The sequence below is a fragment of the Triticum dicoccoides genome, chromosome 1A, assembly GCF_002162155.2.
Source record: "Triticum dicoccoides isolate Atlit2015 ecotype Zavitan chromosome 1A, WEW_v2.0, whole genome shotgun sequence".
NCBI lineage: Eukaryota > Viridiplantae > Streptophyta > Magnoliopsida > Poales > Poaceae > Triticum > Triticum dicoccoides.
In genome coordinates this window covers 486,922,465-486,937,042 of record NC_041380.1, presented here as the reverse complement: position 1 = coordinate 486,937,042, position 14,578 = coordinate 486,922,465, and positions in this window count along the sequence as shown.

The following is a 14,578-nucleotide window of genomic DNA, read 5'->3' as shown; positions in this document are numbered from 1 at the left end:
TTTTGACACCGACATTGGTGCTTTCATTGAGAGTTCCTCTGTGCCGTCACAATCAGGAAGAATGCCTCCTCCCGTCTTTAAAGACGGCGCCGTTGCTAAGGGAGCCTTGGCTGTCGGCCAAACCCTCCGGCTAGGTGGTTTCCTCATGACCGTCTGTTCGGCTGTTGCGCCGACGGTGACCTCTCGGGTCATCAAAAGCAACCTACACATCAGCTCGGAGGTCGTCGAGCAGCTAGATCCAATGGAGCTCTCTTCCGTAAACGAGCTCTTGGATCGCATCGCCGCCCTGGGGGTCGCTACGGATTACGACCAGGTTGGGCTTAAACCCGATCTAAGAGAAATTAACTCTGCCCAAGTCACCCACCACGTTGCCGTGGTAGAGGCGTAGTGCGGAGACCCTTCATCTATCTTAAGGACTAGCTACGTCCGAATTCCCGACCCCTCCAAACCGGATACCCGCGGAGAGGAGGATGTAACTCAAGACCTGAGCTTAGGATCAGGCAACGGGCTAGATTCGTTGGACAACATCCAAGAATCCAAACTTCAGAGTTCGGAAACTCTTCGGCCTCCGAATCTTGGATTGGGTAAGGTTTTAGATTCAACGACACCCGCCCACCCGAACATAAGCGATCTCTCCCAAATCAGGCAGAGGCCCGAGGAAACAGTACATCATTACTGGGCCAGATTCCTCCTGGTTATGAACATGATAAAGGATTGCCGCGAGGGAGACGCCTCAATTTTCTGCAGTAGTTGCACGGACGAGGGAATCCTTAACGCCGTAAGTCGTCGTGATATTACACGCTTCGCTGACTTGGCATCCATAGTACAAAAATATTGTGCGATGGAAAGCGCCTGGAAAACTGAAATAAAATTTTGGGATAATCCGGCCTTGAATAGTAATCCCGTCCAAACTAAGAGGGTGCATCATCATAGGACACCCGAGATAAACACCAAAAAGCCAAAACCCTCTACAGGGCATGGAACCGTACTGGAAAGGTGGCTTGATGGACCCTGTAAGATTCACAGTACAGAGGATGCCACACCAACTCACAGCCTTAGAGCATGTTGGATACTCCGGCAGGTGGCCAAAATTGGCGAGGACCTCTTAATTCTGGAGGCCGCAGAAAGCCAGCCCGAGGACACCAGTACCATTCTCACAGTCTTCGAGACTTTCGCATCAAACAATATGCGAAAAAGAACACTCCGCACCCTCGCTGAAGTCTATCAAGTTGCAACAATAAATCCATGGAGTGACACTGCTATTACCTTCAACGCAAGTGATGAACCTAGATTCCGAACAGCCCGAGCACCAGCCACATTGGTCCTCAGTCCCATAGTGGACGGCTTTCGCCTCACCAAGGTGCTCATGGATGGAGGCAGCGGACTGAACCTCATTTATGAGGAAACCCTTCAAAAAATGGAAATAGACTAGAACCGCATCGAGCGAAGCAGCACAACCTTTAGAGGAATAATCCCCAGTCTGGAAGCGCGCTGCACAGGAAAAATCACACTAGATGTGGTGTTCGGCACGCCGGATAATTACAGGTCCAAAGAAGTCACGTTTTAGGTGGCCCCATTCAAAAGCGGATATCACACTTTACTAGGACGGGAAGCATTCTCAATCTTCCAAGCAATACCCCATTACGGGTACATGAAGCTTAAGATGCCCGGGCCAAATGGAATTATCACTCTAGCTAGTGATCCGGACATAGCACTCTGCGCCGAAAACAAGAGGGCCGCATTAGCCCTTGAGGCGCTATCCGAAGCCTTAGTGGTCGAGGAACTGACTGCGCTGCGCTCCACGGTTAACAGGGATGATGTGATACTCGATAAGAGATCCAAATCCACATCCTTCAAGCCAGCCGACGAAATAGTCAAATTCCAGGTCCATCCAACGGACCCCGATAAAACAACTTCAATCGGGGCACGACTGAACCCTGATGCAGATGCCGCACTACGAGAGTTCCTACGAGAGAACTGGGACATCTTCGTCAGGCACCCTTCAGACATGCCAGGGATCCCACGCAGGCTGGCTGAACACAGCTTAAATATCCTAAAAGGATTTAAACCTGTCAAACAAACCCTTCGGCATTTTTCCGAACCCAAGAGACATGCTATGGGAGAGGAGCTAGCCAAGCTATTGGAGGCCGGATTCATCAGAGACATAAAACATCCAGACTGGCTAGCAAACCTGGTGATGGTACCAAAGAAGGACAAATCCTGGCGCCTGTGTGTCGACTTTAAAGACCTTAACATGGCTTGCCCAAAGGATCCCTTCCCCCTCCCCGCATCGATCAAATTATCGATGCCACCGCAGGACATGATTTGTTGTGTTTCCTCGACGCATACTCCGGTTACCATCAAATCAAGATGGCAGAATCAGACCAAGCTGCAACAGCATTCATCACACCATACGGCCCATTCTGCTTCAACACAATGCCCTTCGGGCTAAAAAACGCCGGCGCAACATACTAGCGCATGATCCAGACATGTCTGGCAAACCAGATCGGCAAAACAGTGGAGGTGTATGTGGATTATGTGGTCGTCAAATCAAGACATGTCGAATCCCTAGTAAACGACTTGAGGCTTACATTCGATAACCTCCAACAATATGACATCAAGCTCAACCTAGAAAAATGCGACTTCGGCATTCCAGCCGGAAAGCTCTTGGGATTCATTGTATCCGGTAGAGGAATTGAAGCAAACCCAGCCAAGATCCGAGCTTTTTCACAATTGGATGTCCCAAAGGACCTTAAACAAATACAAAAATTAACCGGGTGCGTGGCGGCTCTAAGCCGCTTCATCTCCCGCTTGGGAGAAAAGGCACTACCCCTTTATCGCCTCCTTCGGCGCACCGAACACTTCGAGTGGACGGATGCCGCCATGGCCGGACTTGATGAAATAAAAGCCATATTGGCAACAAACCTAGTCCTGGCCGCGCCAATCACCGGCGAACCAATGTTATTGTACATTTCAGCAACACACCAAGTTGTCAGCGCAGTGCTCGTTGTCGAGCGGGAAACGGATGGACACAAATTCCCCCTTCAAAGGCCGGTCTACTACGTGTCCACTGTCCTCACTCCATGCAAATCATGGTACCCGCATTATCAAAAGATTGCATACGCGGTATTCATGGCATCCCGGAAGCTACGACACTACTTTCAAGAGTGTTCCATAACAGTAGCCTCGGAAGTACCACTCAACGATATTCTCAATAACCGCGACGCAACGGGCCGGATTGCAAAATGGGCCATCGAGCTTCTCCCGTTCGATATAACCTATAAGCCACGGCAAGCTATTAAATCGCAAGTTTTGGCCGACTTCGTCGCAGAATGGACGGAGGCCGAGCTTCCTAAAGAGTACGGCACATATTCAAACTGGATTATGCATTTTGACGGCTCCAAAATGTTGGCCGGACTGGGGGCTGGCGTCGTCCTGACGTCCCACAGGAGACACAGTCCAATATGTGCTCCAGATCATGTACATGGATTCCAACAATGCAGCCGAATATGAGGCCCTCCTACATGGTCTCCGGATAGCAGTATCCACGGGTATCCAGCGCCTAGAGGTACGCGGGGATTCAAACCTCGCGATATCCCAAATAAATGGAGACTTCGATGCCAAGGACCCAAAAATGGCAAAATACTGCAATGCCGTCCTCAAAATGTCAGCTCGGTTCGAAGGGCTGGAGTTTCACCATATAGCCCGAGAAAACAATCAAGCAGCGGACGTCCTGACACGCATCGGAGCAAAACGCGATGCAGTCCCCCCCAACATCTTTTTGGAGAGATTGTTCAAGCCATCTGTAGCATGGGAGGGGGAACCCGCAAATAACAGCCCGGACCCAGCCGCACCACTCGACGCCGAACAATCTGACACAATTGGAGGCTCTGCCAATGAAATTACACCTTGAGCCCACGTAATAATGGCGGTCATCGCCCCATGGATAGAACCATTCCTAGCCTACCTTACTAGGCAAGAACTCCCACAGGACCAAAACGAGGCCCGCTGCGGCGATCTAAAGCCTATAGAGTCCACGAGGGAGAGCTTTATAAGAAAAGCACTACCGGAGTCCTTCAAAGGTGCATCTCCAAAGAGGAAGGGCGGAACCTTCTGGCTGAAATTCATGCCGGACTTGGTGGTCACCATGCCGCTGCTCGGTCCCTTGTTAGCAAGGCTTTCCGTACAGGCTTTTATTAGCCGACAGCCCGGGCAGACGCTCAGGACCTAGTCCAATGATGCGCTGGTTGCCAACTTTTTGCCAACCAAAGCCATGTGCCACCCACCACACTCCAAACTATACCCATCACCTGGCCTTTTGCGGTCTGGGGGCTTGACATGGTCGGACCCCTTAAAGGTGGGGCCGATAGGAAAAAATACTTACTGGTCATGGTGTATAAATTCACCAAATGGATAGAAGCCAAGCCTGTTAAAACGGCCGAATCCGGACCTGTGATAGACTTCATATCCGGGGTTGTACACCGTTATGGCGTCCCCCGCAGCATCATAACCGATAACGGTACAAACTTTACCACCGACGAGGTAAAACTCTGGTGCAAAAACATGGGCATCAAGCTGGATTATGCTTCCATCTATCACCCACAAACCAACGGCCAGGTCGAACGTGCAAATGTTCTTATCATGAGCGGCATTAAACCCAAACTGGTGCGGTCCCTCATGGAATCTAACACGCATTGGGTAGAGGAGCTCGACTCCGTGCTATGGGGGCTGCGGACCACGCCAAATCACACCACCGGATACACACCATTTTTTATGGTGTACGGCGCAGAGGCAGTTCTGCCCTACGACATAATTCATGACTCACCTAGAGTGCGCATGTACGAAGAAAGAGAATCCGAGCTCGATCGGCAGGACAACTTGGACGCCCTGGAGGAGGAGCATGACGTGGCAAAAGCCCGTTCCGCTTTTATCAACAGCAGGCCCGAAGATATCAAAGCAGAGAAGTACGGGCCAAAAATTACAATGTTGGCAAACTAGTTCTATGCCTGCCGGATAAGAAAAAGGACAAACTCAAGCCCAAGTGGGAAGGTCCATTCATAACCAACCAAGTCCTGACTGGCGGGGCGTACCGCCTGCGAGATGCGTCGGATAACCGACTCGAGCCGAACCCGTGGAATGCCACCCGTCTCCGAAGATTCTATGCCTAGCGCCGGACTCTGTGTTCGTCTCCTTCCTCTGTCCATTTTTTGCATTTTTCTGTCTTACATTTCTCTCCTTCCCCTCTTTTCTTTTATAGCCCTTAAAGGCTCATCTAGTGACACACCACTCGCGCTCATTAAACCTGGGGGCTTCTTTAACAGAAGCTTCTTTATACGGGCTTCACACCCAACACATGCGTCAAACTTCCGCATGTACCTTTTTCTTCACCATTATATGCATCGATATGACTTAAGTTTTTGCCAAGCTGGGTTGCCTGGCTCCTGTGCTTACCCCTACATTACCAATTGTTCGTCTAGGCGGTAAAGGGAGCACCTCTGCGATTGTTACTGCCGGGTCAGCCGGATGTGTACCTCAGACTGGGTGAAGCCGAAAGCTAGCGTTCTTAAGGGAATATTCGGTCAGTGAGATAAAAGATGATCTTTTTACTCATTTTCTGCGTCCCTAGATGCTTTTTTCTGCGTCTTTTTACGCAGTCCGGACATGCACTTTAGGGCATGCCTCCCAGCGAAAGGAACCCCAAACGGAACTATTCTCTCTGGAAGATGTTTCTTACTAACCATGTAATATAACATAACTAGTTGGGCACTTGTCTGATAAAGCACTAATGACCCCTACACCTGGTCTCCATGCATACCACAGTTCTTATATAACCGCTATGGTATTCGGACACACTCCGGACCTTCAGGTCCCGAGGTTGAAGCGAAAAGGTCGGCAACGACAAACGATCTACAATCCGGCTAGAAGGCATTACACATGTCAATTCAAAATCACATAGTCATTCTGACTAATTGTATTCCTCTTCTATACCATCTAACAGGCTGTCTAATTTACAGTCCTGCTGGGAATACTTCGCGGCCAACTCTACTTGGCCGTATACTAAGCTCACAGGGATCTCCTTCCCGTCAGGCCCCACTGGTCCGACCTCGGCCATGTGGTTTGGGTCAGACTTCATAAAACGGGTCTTCACCATGGCCCAGGCTTCCCTAGCGCCTTGTCGGCAGGCTGATATCTTCCATAACCGGAAGCGCCGCTGAGCTCCCTTAAGCTTCTCCGCAAGCTCTCCAAGGCCCTCGGGCATGGAGTGGGCAGGCCATAAGGCTTGGGCAACGCCTCGCATCGCCTGCCGAATTCGCTCGTGCAGTTGCATGAGTTCGGGAAGAAGGTCACCCGTAGAACCGGGCATCTCCTCTGCAGGACGACCTGTGAGCATACCTACAGACATTACTCTGTTAGTCGACTTCCTCGCCGAACTCTTTTTTCAAAGTTCGTTCAAGCACTTACTAAATAAGCCGCGTCGAAGCTGCTGATTCTCCTTCGTGGAGTCCGATAGCTGGCCACGAACATCTTTAAGTTCGACATCTAGCCTGGTGTTGGCATCCTGAAGATCATTCTTCTCTCGCCTCACCTTTGTCAACGTACTCTCACCGGCCTTTAGCCGGCGTAAGAGTTGTTGCTTTTCCGGATCGAGTCCGGCGCCATCTGCAACATGATTTGTCAGATATGCACCCACACCACACAATACTAATCTTTCGAAGTGTATCTTACCTGAGGGGGTCTCTTTGGGCTCCCCTGCTGCGGCTAGTGCGGCCTCTAGTTTGGCCTTGCACTTTTCCAGCTCCTGGGACAGTACAGTATTCTTCTCTGTAAGAACCTGCATATTAAATGATCCTTAAATCAGTTGCTCTAACTGTTTCAAGTCTCGGGGGCTACTGGTATATATATATTTGACCAAAATTTTCTTACCTGTATGTCTTTTACATATTGCTCCGTGGCTCTGGCTAAACCATTTTGAGCGGCACGGAGGTACGCATCTCCCGAATTAAAGGCATCTAAAGCCTCTTGGGAGAAACAAGCGTCGCGTAGAACTGTCCGGCGATGCCTGTGGTTCATGGCACTCTCCACTTTAGAATTTGTGGCAGACAGCCTGTCCGCATCCTCTATGTGCGCGCCTTGTGCTCGCCTCCGCTTCCTGGCCAGACGTTGGAGCTTGGCTGCTAGAGGCGCGATTGGCAACCTCTCCGAATGTAGTCCGGCGAGGTCTCTTCATTCTGAAGATAGCACGAACGTCATTCTGAAGGCGCGATTGACAAAATAACACCAGGGAAACAGAGGGTGCGCTATACCTTTGCGCCGCGTCTCAGTCCGGACTACATTCCTTTTTGCCCCACGGGGCCCTGCGGCCCCTCGTTGGCTAGCTGCCGCAGGTTCGGCCTCCTGCCTCGGAAATCTCCCCTGCAAAACACGGTTGTCGTCAGAAACACCGGAATACGTGAGAGTGGAATCTCTCTCAAGGGAATGAGACTCCGGTTTCTGTCACCTGGGAGGCCGGGATTAACCCTGGGTAATCAGCCATGATGGCTACCAAGGTATTGTCCTTGCTTAGCTGATGGAACACCCCGTCGAGAAGCTCCACCAATATGTCCGAATCCTCTTCGGAGTCCGGATCAAGGGACCGTTCTGGGTCCTCGGGCTGTGGAGGGCGGCTGTTTATATCCTTTACCACCTGTCGCAGTTCCTGCATTGAAGTTGTTAGACTACATATCTAACCGTGGGAGTATAAAACAAACGGGCAAGCGCAGTTGTTCACTTACCCAACTTGGAGGATCGTACATAGTAAATCCGGCCTGCGGGTTGACGCGGAGGAATTCCTCCTTTTCTCCCTTGTATAAAGAGGATAAGATCTTTACTAGAGCGGCAGCTAAGGCCGGCCCTTACGACCGTAACGGGTGGCGTCATCCTCCCCGTTGAAATCCCACATGGGGTGGCCTCTATATTGAAGTGGCTGCACCCCCCGCATAATGCATGCGGCCATGACTCCAATCATGGTTAGTCCGTAATGTGCCAACAGTCCTATCAGGCCCATCAGGTAAAGGACGTCTTTGTCGCTTTCTCTCTGAGAGCTCCGCGGACGCCAGCTCAAGCGTTTCTTCAATGGAGCACTGTTGAACTCAGGGAGACTGACCTGGATAGGGTCCGGTAGCGGGACGTCATCTATGTAAAACCATTCTGAAGGCCAGTCCTCAGACGCCTTCTTTGGGGTTCCGGATAGGTATCCGGTCCCGGCGATGCGCCATACTTCGGCTCCGCCCACTTGGTATATAGACCCCTTTTGTGAACGGGGCACCAGACAGAATAACCTCTTCCGCAGCGCGAAATGAGCCTCAACGCCTAAAAATAGCTAGCAAAGGGCGACGAAACCCGCAATATGCAATACGGAGGCGGGCGTGAGATTGTGCAGCTAGAGGCCATAGAACTCCAGAAGCCCGCGGAGAAATGGATGAATTGGAAATCCTAGTCCCCTTATTAGTTAGGGGACGAGGCACACCCGCTCTCCTTTAGAAGGAATGGGGGTGCTCTCCGCTTGTTTTCCACCATTGTAGGTGGCGACACCGGCTCGGACTGGGACCATGTATGCCCGAGGGAGAAATCCCTTGGCCTGAAGCGACACTAACTCGCTATGTGGGATGGTGCAACTCTCCCAGTCCCCGGGTTTGGGACCGGAGGGGCGAGGGGAGGAGCTGTGACGGCTGGTCATGTTGGAATGGACCTTTGCTGGAAGCGCTCTGATGATAACTCGCGGAAAGGAGAAGATGTGGTTTGGACCTAAATCCCCATCCCGTTAAATAGGCGGCTCGTTTATACGGCTAGGGGTGTGGATGTAAAAACGCCCCAGCTTTTCGCATTCGTTTGACACGTGGAAGACGGCCATTATTGGGCGTGGAAGCCGAGGAGCACTACATTACAAAAATTGGACATCATTCCTACAGGTACACAAGATTTGGAGAAGAACCCGCCTTGCAATGCCTTACAATCTGCGCGCCGGACTCGTTGTCATTGAAGCCTGGTTCGGGGGCTACTGAGGGAGTCCTGGATTAGGGGGTGTTCGGGTAGCCGGACTATACCTTCAGCCGGACTCCTGGACTATGAAGGTACAAGATTGAAGACTTCGTCCCGTGTCCGGATGGGACTTTCCTTGGCGTGGAAGGCAAGCTTGGCGATGCGGATATTCAAGACCTCCTACCATTGTAACCGACTCTATGTAACCCTAACCCTATCCGGTGTCTATATAAACTGGAGGGTTGTAGTCCGTAGGGAATCAACTCCATACACAACAATCATACCATAGGCTAGCTTCTAGGGTTTAGCCTCCTTGATCTCGTGGTAGATCTACTCTTGTACTACCCATATCATCAATATTAATCAAGCAGGACGTAGGGTTTTACCTCCATCAAGAGGGCCTGAACCTGGGTAAAACATCGTGTTCCCTGCCTCTAGTTACCATCCGGCCTAGACGCACAGTTCAGGACCCACTACCCGAGATCCGCCGGTTTTGACATCGACAATCACCAAGTCTCTACACGATGGTGGTTGATGACAAGGAAGCACGAAACCTCTCAAACATATCCTTTGACAAATTCTATGTTGAGTTTCATGATTGTCATGTTGGATACACAAGTGCTCTTCCTTGCGAAAACTAACCCATGTAGGTAGATGAACTCAAAGTCCATTGGGTGCTCCCAACTCTTGATGGGCTACATCAACCTTGAGCAACCCACACAAGTTCAACTACATGATCAAGATCACCACCGCCACCCAAGGTATGTTATTCCGTCTTAGAGTAGCTTTACTCCAAGTCACGAGTCAAAGAAACTCGACAAGATGTGAATACATCAAGATACTTAAACAAAAAATGGTAACCCCATTTTGAGCTTAAACAATGAGTACGACCTATGATCAAGTGATCTCACTTGACTCCGAAGTCAATGTACTCTAACATAGGTGACTTTGTCGCCGCCCAACTCTAGATGAAGTTCTCTTGTGTTCTTTTCTGTATTCTTGCATTTGTCTCATGCATATTTGTTTCCCCTTTCAAAAAAAACTTCATCTAGATATTTTAGTTCCTTTTCATTACTTTTTGTCCTGCATCTTCTGCATCCAATTCATTGCAAATCTTTGTGAGATCTTATTTGTCTAGTGAGCTGAGGTGACAAGTGTTTTTCTCTGTGATGAACTCGGTTCCACCGGTTTCATGTTTCCGGTCTAGCCAAAGATTTTCAGAGAAACCGAAGTATACAACTCGGTGACACCGATTTCACTACAGGAAAAACATTTTGCCATTTATTCCTGCTTTATTCTTGATCCAGCTCCACTCAATGAATCTTGACCTCTACAAGCATCACATTTACCTTAATGCTTTGTACTATGATTCAAGGACCGAACCCATTCACAACAAATTCCAGAAGACCCTTCTTGGAAATTGATGTCAAAGGGGGAGAGAGAGATCACATCAAAGCTTAATCATATCTCTAGGGGGAGAGATTTCTAGGGGGAGGGAATACTCTAGGAAAGAGTAATCTTCGAGGATCCCAGATGCTTGATGTTCAAGAGGAGAGATGCCACATGTCTTCTTGGGGGAAAGACATGTTCATATGTGCTTATTTGCATTAGCTCTATTTTTCTGTTCCCTATCTTCTCCCAGTATCCCATGCTAGATTCAGGGGGAGCAAGACATCCAAGGGAAAGAAAATTCTTAAATTCATTGCATATCTTTCTCTTTGGGGACATGTTAATATCTATCGTGGTACTCTGTACTCACTCTACATGTCATCCCAGTCTTGGTACTCTTGTGGTTTCTTTTGTTTGCTCTAGCTAGTGGGTGCATCTGTGTTATCTAACCTTGTTTACGCAGGCTCATTCCATCCTAGCCAACTCAAGACCACAAGGTAAGTATATGCATCATAGTCATGTGTATGAGAAATTCTTGCTGATGTACATACTGTTTGCAAGAAGGACTCATGGGCATGGAGGTACATTTCCCATATTCATATCTTTTGCCCTGATGCATATAGACAAGAAACATGTAACACATTGCTACTCTGTCATGGTTATGCTCTCACACTCTTCTATATTCCATATTCACATGATTGCATACATGTAGGGGGAGCCTATGCTTGTTACATGTCTTTCCAAAGCTTTACTTGCTATTCTCTATATCTTTATCTAAAGCTTTGATGTATGTTGCCATCAATTACCAAAAAGGGGGAGATTGAAAGCACAAGTGCTCCCTGGGTGATTTTGATAATTGATGACAACATATCTCTTGTTGGACTAATACTTTTACCTAGTATGTTTCAGACAAGTTCAACAAATTAAGTGGCATGGACTAAAGGATGTGGAACTCCTTCAAGATGCTAAGGACAAAGGATTGGCTCAAGCTTCAAGAGCAAGACTCTACATTTTATATTTTAGTGATCCAAGATCACATTGAGTCTATAGGAAAAGCCAATACTATCAAGGAGGGATGAGGTGTTGCTTAATGTCTTGCTTGCTCAAAGTTCTTAGTGATATGCTCCAAAACCCTCAACTACCTTCCCACATCCACATATGACCTAAACCAAAAGTCAAACTCGGCACCACCAATTCCTTCTACCCGGTGCCACTGAGTTCAGACATCATAGCCACTGCCAGAAACCCTAATCAAATCGTTCTCACCGATGGGATCTTGGTCTCACCGAGATGGGCTTGCAAACTCTCTGTTACCTACTGCAATATTTTCGGTCCCACCGAGATATGCAATCTGCCCCACCGAGTTTGCTTGGCCAACTCTCTGTTTCACTTATTACCCAAATCGGTCCCACCGAGTTTGAGTAATCAGTCAAACTGAGTTTTGGATTTACCCTAACCCTAGCACATCGGTCCCACCGAGTTGATCCAGTCGGTCCCACCGAAAACCCTAACGGTCACTAGGTTTGCTAAATCGGTCCGACCCAGTTTTTCAATTCGGTCTCACCGAGATTGGTAAATTGTGTGTAACGGTTAGATTTTGTGTGGAGGCTATATATACCCCTCCACCCATTCTTCATTCGCGGAGAGAGCCATCAAAACATACCTACACTTCCAATACACATTTTCTGAGAGAGAACCACCTACTCATGTGTTGAGGCCAAGATATTCCATTCCCACCATATGAATCTTGATCTCTAGCCTTCCCCAAGTTGCTTTCCACTCAAATATTCTTTCCACCAAATTCATATCCTGTGAGACAGAGTTGAGTGTTGGGGAGACTATCATTTGAAGCACAAGAGCAAGGAGTTCATCATCAACACACCATTTGTTACTTCTTGGAGAGTGGTGTCTCCTAGATTGGCTAGGTGTCACTTGGGAGCCTCCGACAAAGATTGTGGAGTTGAACCAAGGAGTTTGTAAGGGCAAGGAGATCGCCTACTTCGTGAAGATCTACCGCTAGTAAGGCAAGTCCTTCATGGGTGATGGCCATGATGGGATAAACAAGTTTGCTTCTTCATGGACCCTTCGTGGGTGGAGCCCTCTGTGGACTCGCGCAACCGTTACCCTCCGTGGGTTGAAGTCTCCATCAACGTGGATGTACGATAGCACCACCTATCGGAACCATGACAAAAACATCCGTGTCTCCAATTGCGTTTGAATATTCCAAACCCTTCCCCTTACATTCTTGCAAGTTGCATGCTTTACTTTCCGCTGCTCATATACTCTTTGCATGCTTGCTTGATATGTATTGTGTTTGTTAAATTTGTGCCAAAACTCCACTTTAACTTAAAGAAATTAAGAACTGTAACTTTTGGCACTTAGTGTCTAATCACCCCCCCTCTAGACATCTCTTCTCGATCCTTTCTGAAGGAAATATGCCCTAGAGGCAGTAATAAAGTTATTATTTATTTCCTTATATCATGATAAATGTTTATTATTCATGCTAGAATTGTATTAACCGGAAACATAATACATGTGTGAATACATAGACAAACAGAGTGTCACTAGTATGCCTCTACTAGACTAGCTCGTTAATCAAAAGATGGTTATGTTTCCTAACCATGAACAAAGAGTTGTTATTTGATTAACGAGGTCACATCATTAGTTGAATGATCTGATTGACATGACCCATTCCATTAGCTTAGCACCCGATCGTTTAGTATGTTGCTATTGCTTTCTTCATGACTTATACATGTCCCTATGACTATGAGATTATGCAACTCCCGTTTGCCGGAGGAACACTTTGGGTGCTACCAAATGTCACAACGTAAATGGGTGATTATAAAGGAGTACTACAGGTGTCTCCAATGGTAGATGTTGGATTGGCGTATTTCAAGAATAGGATTTGTCACTCCGATTGTCGAAGAGGTATCTCTGGGCCCTCTCGGTAATGCACATCACATAAGCCTTGCAAGCACTTCAACTAATATGTTAGTTGTGAGATGATGTATTATAGAACGAGTAAAGAGACTTGCCAGTAATGAGATTGAACTAGGTATTGGATACCGACGATCGAATCTCGGGCAAGTAACATACCGATGACAAAGGGAACAACGTATGTTGTATGCGGTCTGACCGATGAAGATCTTCGTACAATATGTAGGAGCCAATATGGGCATCCAGGTCCCGCTATTGGTTATTGACCGGAGACGTGTCTCGGTCATGTCTACATTGTTCTCGAACCGTAGGGTCCGCACGCTTAACGTTACGATGACAGTTATTATGAGTTTATGCATTTTGATGTACCGAAGGTTGTTCAGATTCCCGGATCTGATCACGGACATGACGAGGAGTCTCGAAATGGTCAAGACATAAAGATTGATATATTGGAAGCCTATGTTTGGACATCGGAAGTGTTCTGGGTGAAATCGGGATTTTACCGGAGTACCGGGAGGTTACCGGAACCCCCCGGGAACCATATGGGCCTTAGTGGGCCTTGGTGGGAAGGTGAAAGGGGCAGCCCAAGGTGGCTGCGTGCCTCCCCCCCTCCCCTAGTCCTATTAGGACTAGGAGAGGTGGCCGGCCCCCCTTCTCTCTCCCCCCACTTGAGGATTCCTATTCCAACTAGGATTGGGGGGGGGAGTCCTACTCCCGGTAGGAGTAGGACTCCTCCTGGCGCGCCCCAAGGCTGGCCGCACCTCTCCCCCCTTGCTCCTTTATATACAGGGGCAGGGGGCACCTCTAGACACACAAGTTGATCATTGAGATCGTTCCTTAGCCGTGTGCGGTGCCCCCTGCCACCATATTCCACCTCGATCATATCATTGTAGTTCTTAGGCGAAGCCCTGCGTCGGTAGAACATCAAGATCGTCACCACGCCGTCGTGCTGACGGAACTCTTCCCCAACGCTTTGCTGGTTCGGAGCTCGGGGATCGTCATCGAGCTGTACGTCTGCTAAGAACTCGGAGGTGCCGGAGTAACGGTGCTTGGATCGGTCGGATCGGGAAGACGTACGAGTACTTCCTCTACGTTGTGTGAACGCTTCCGCAGTCGGTCTGCATTGGTACGTAGACAACACTCTCCCCTCTTGTTGCTGTGCATCACCATGATCTTGCGTGTGCGTAGGAGAATTTTTGAAATTACTACGTTCCCCAACAGTGGCATCCGAGCC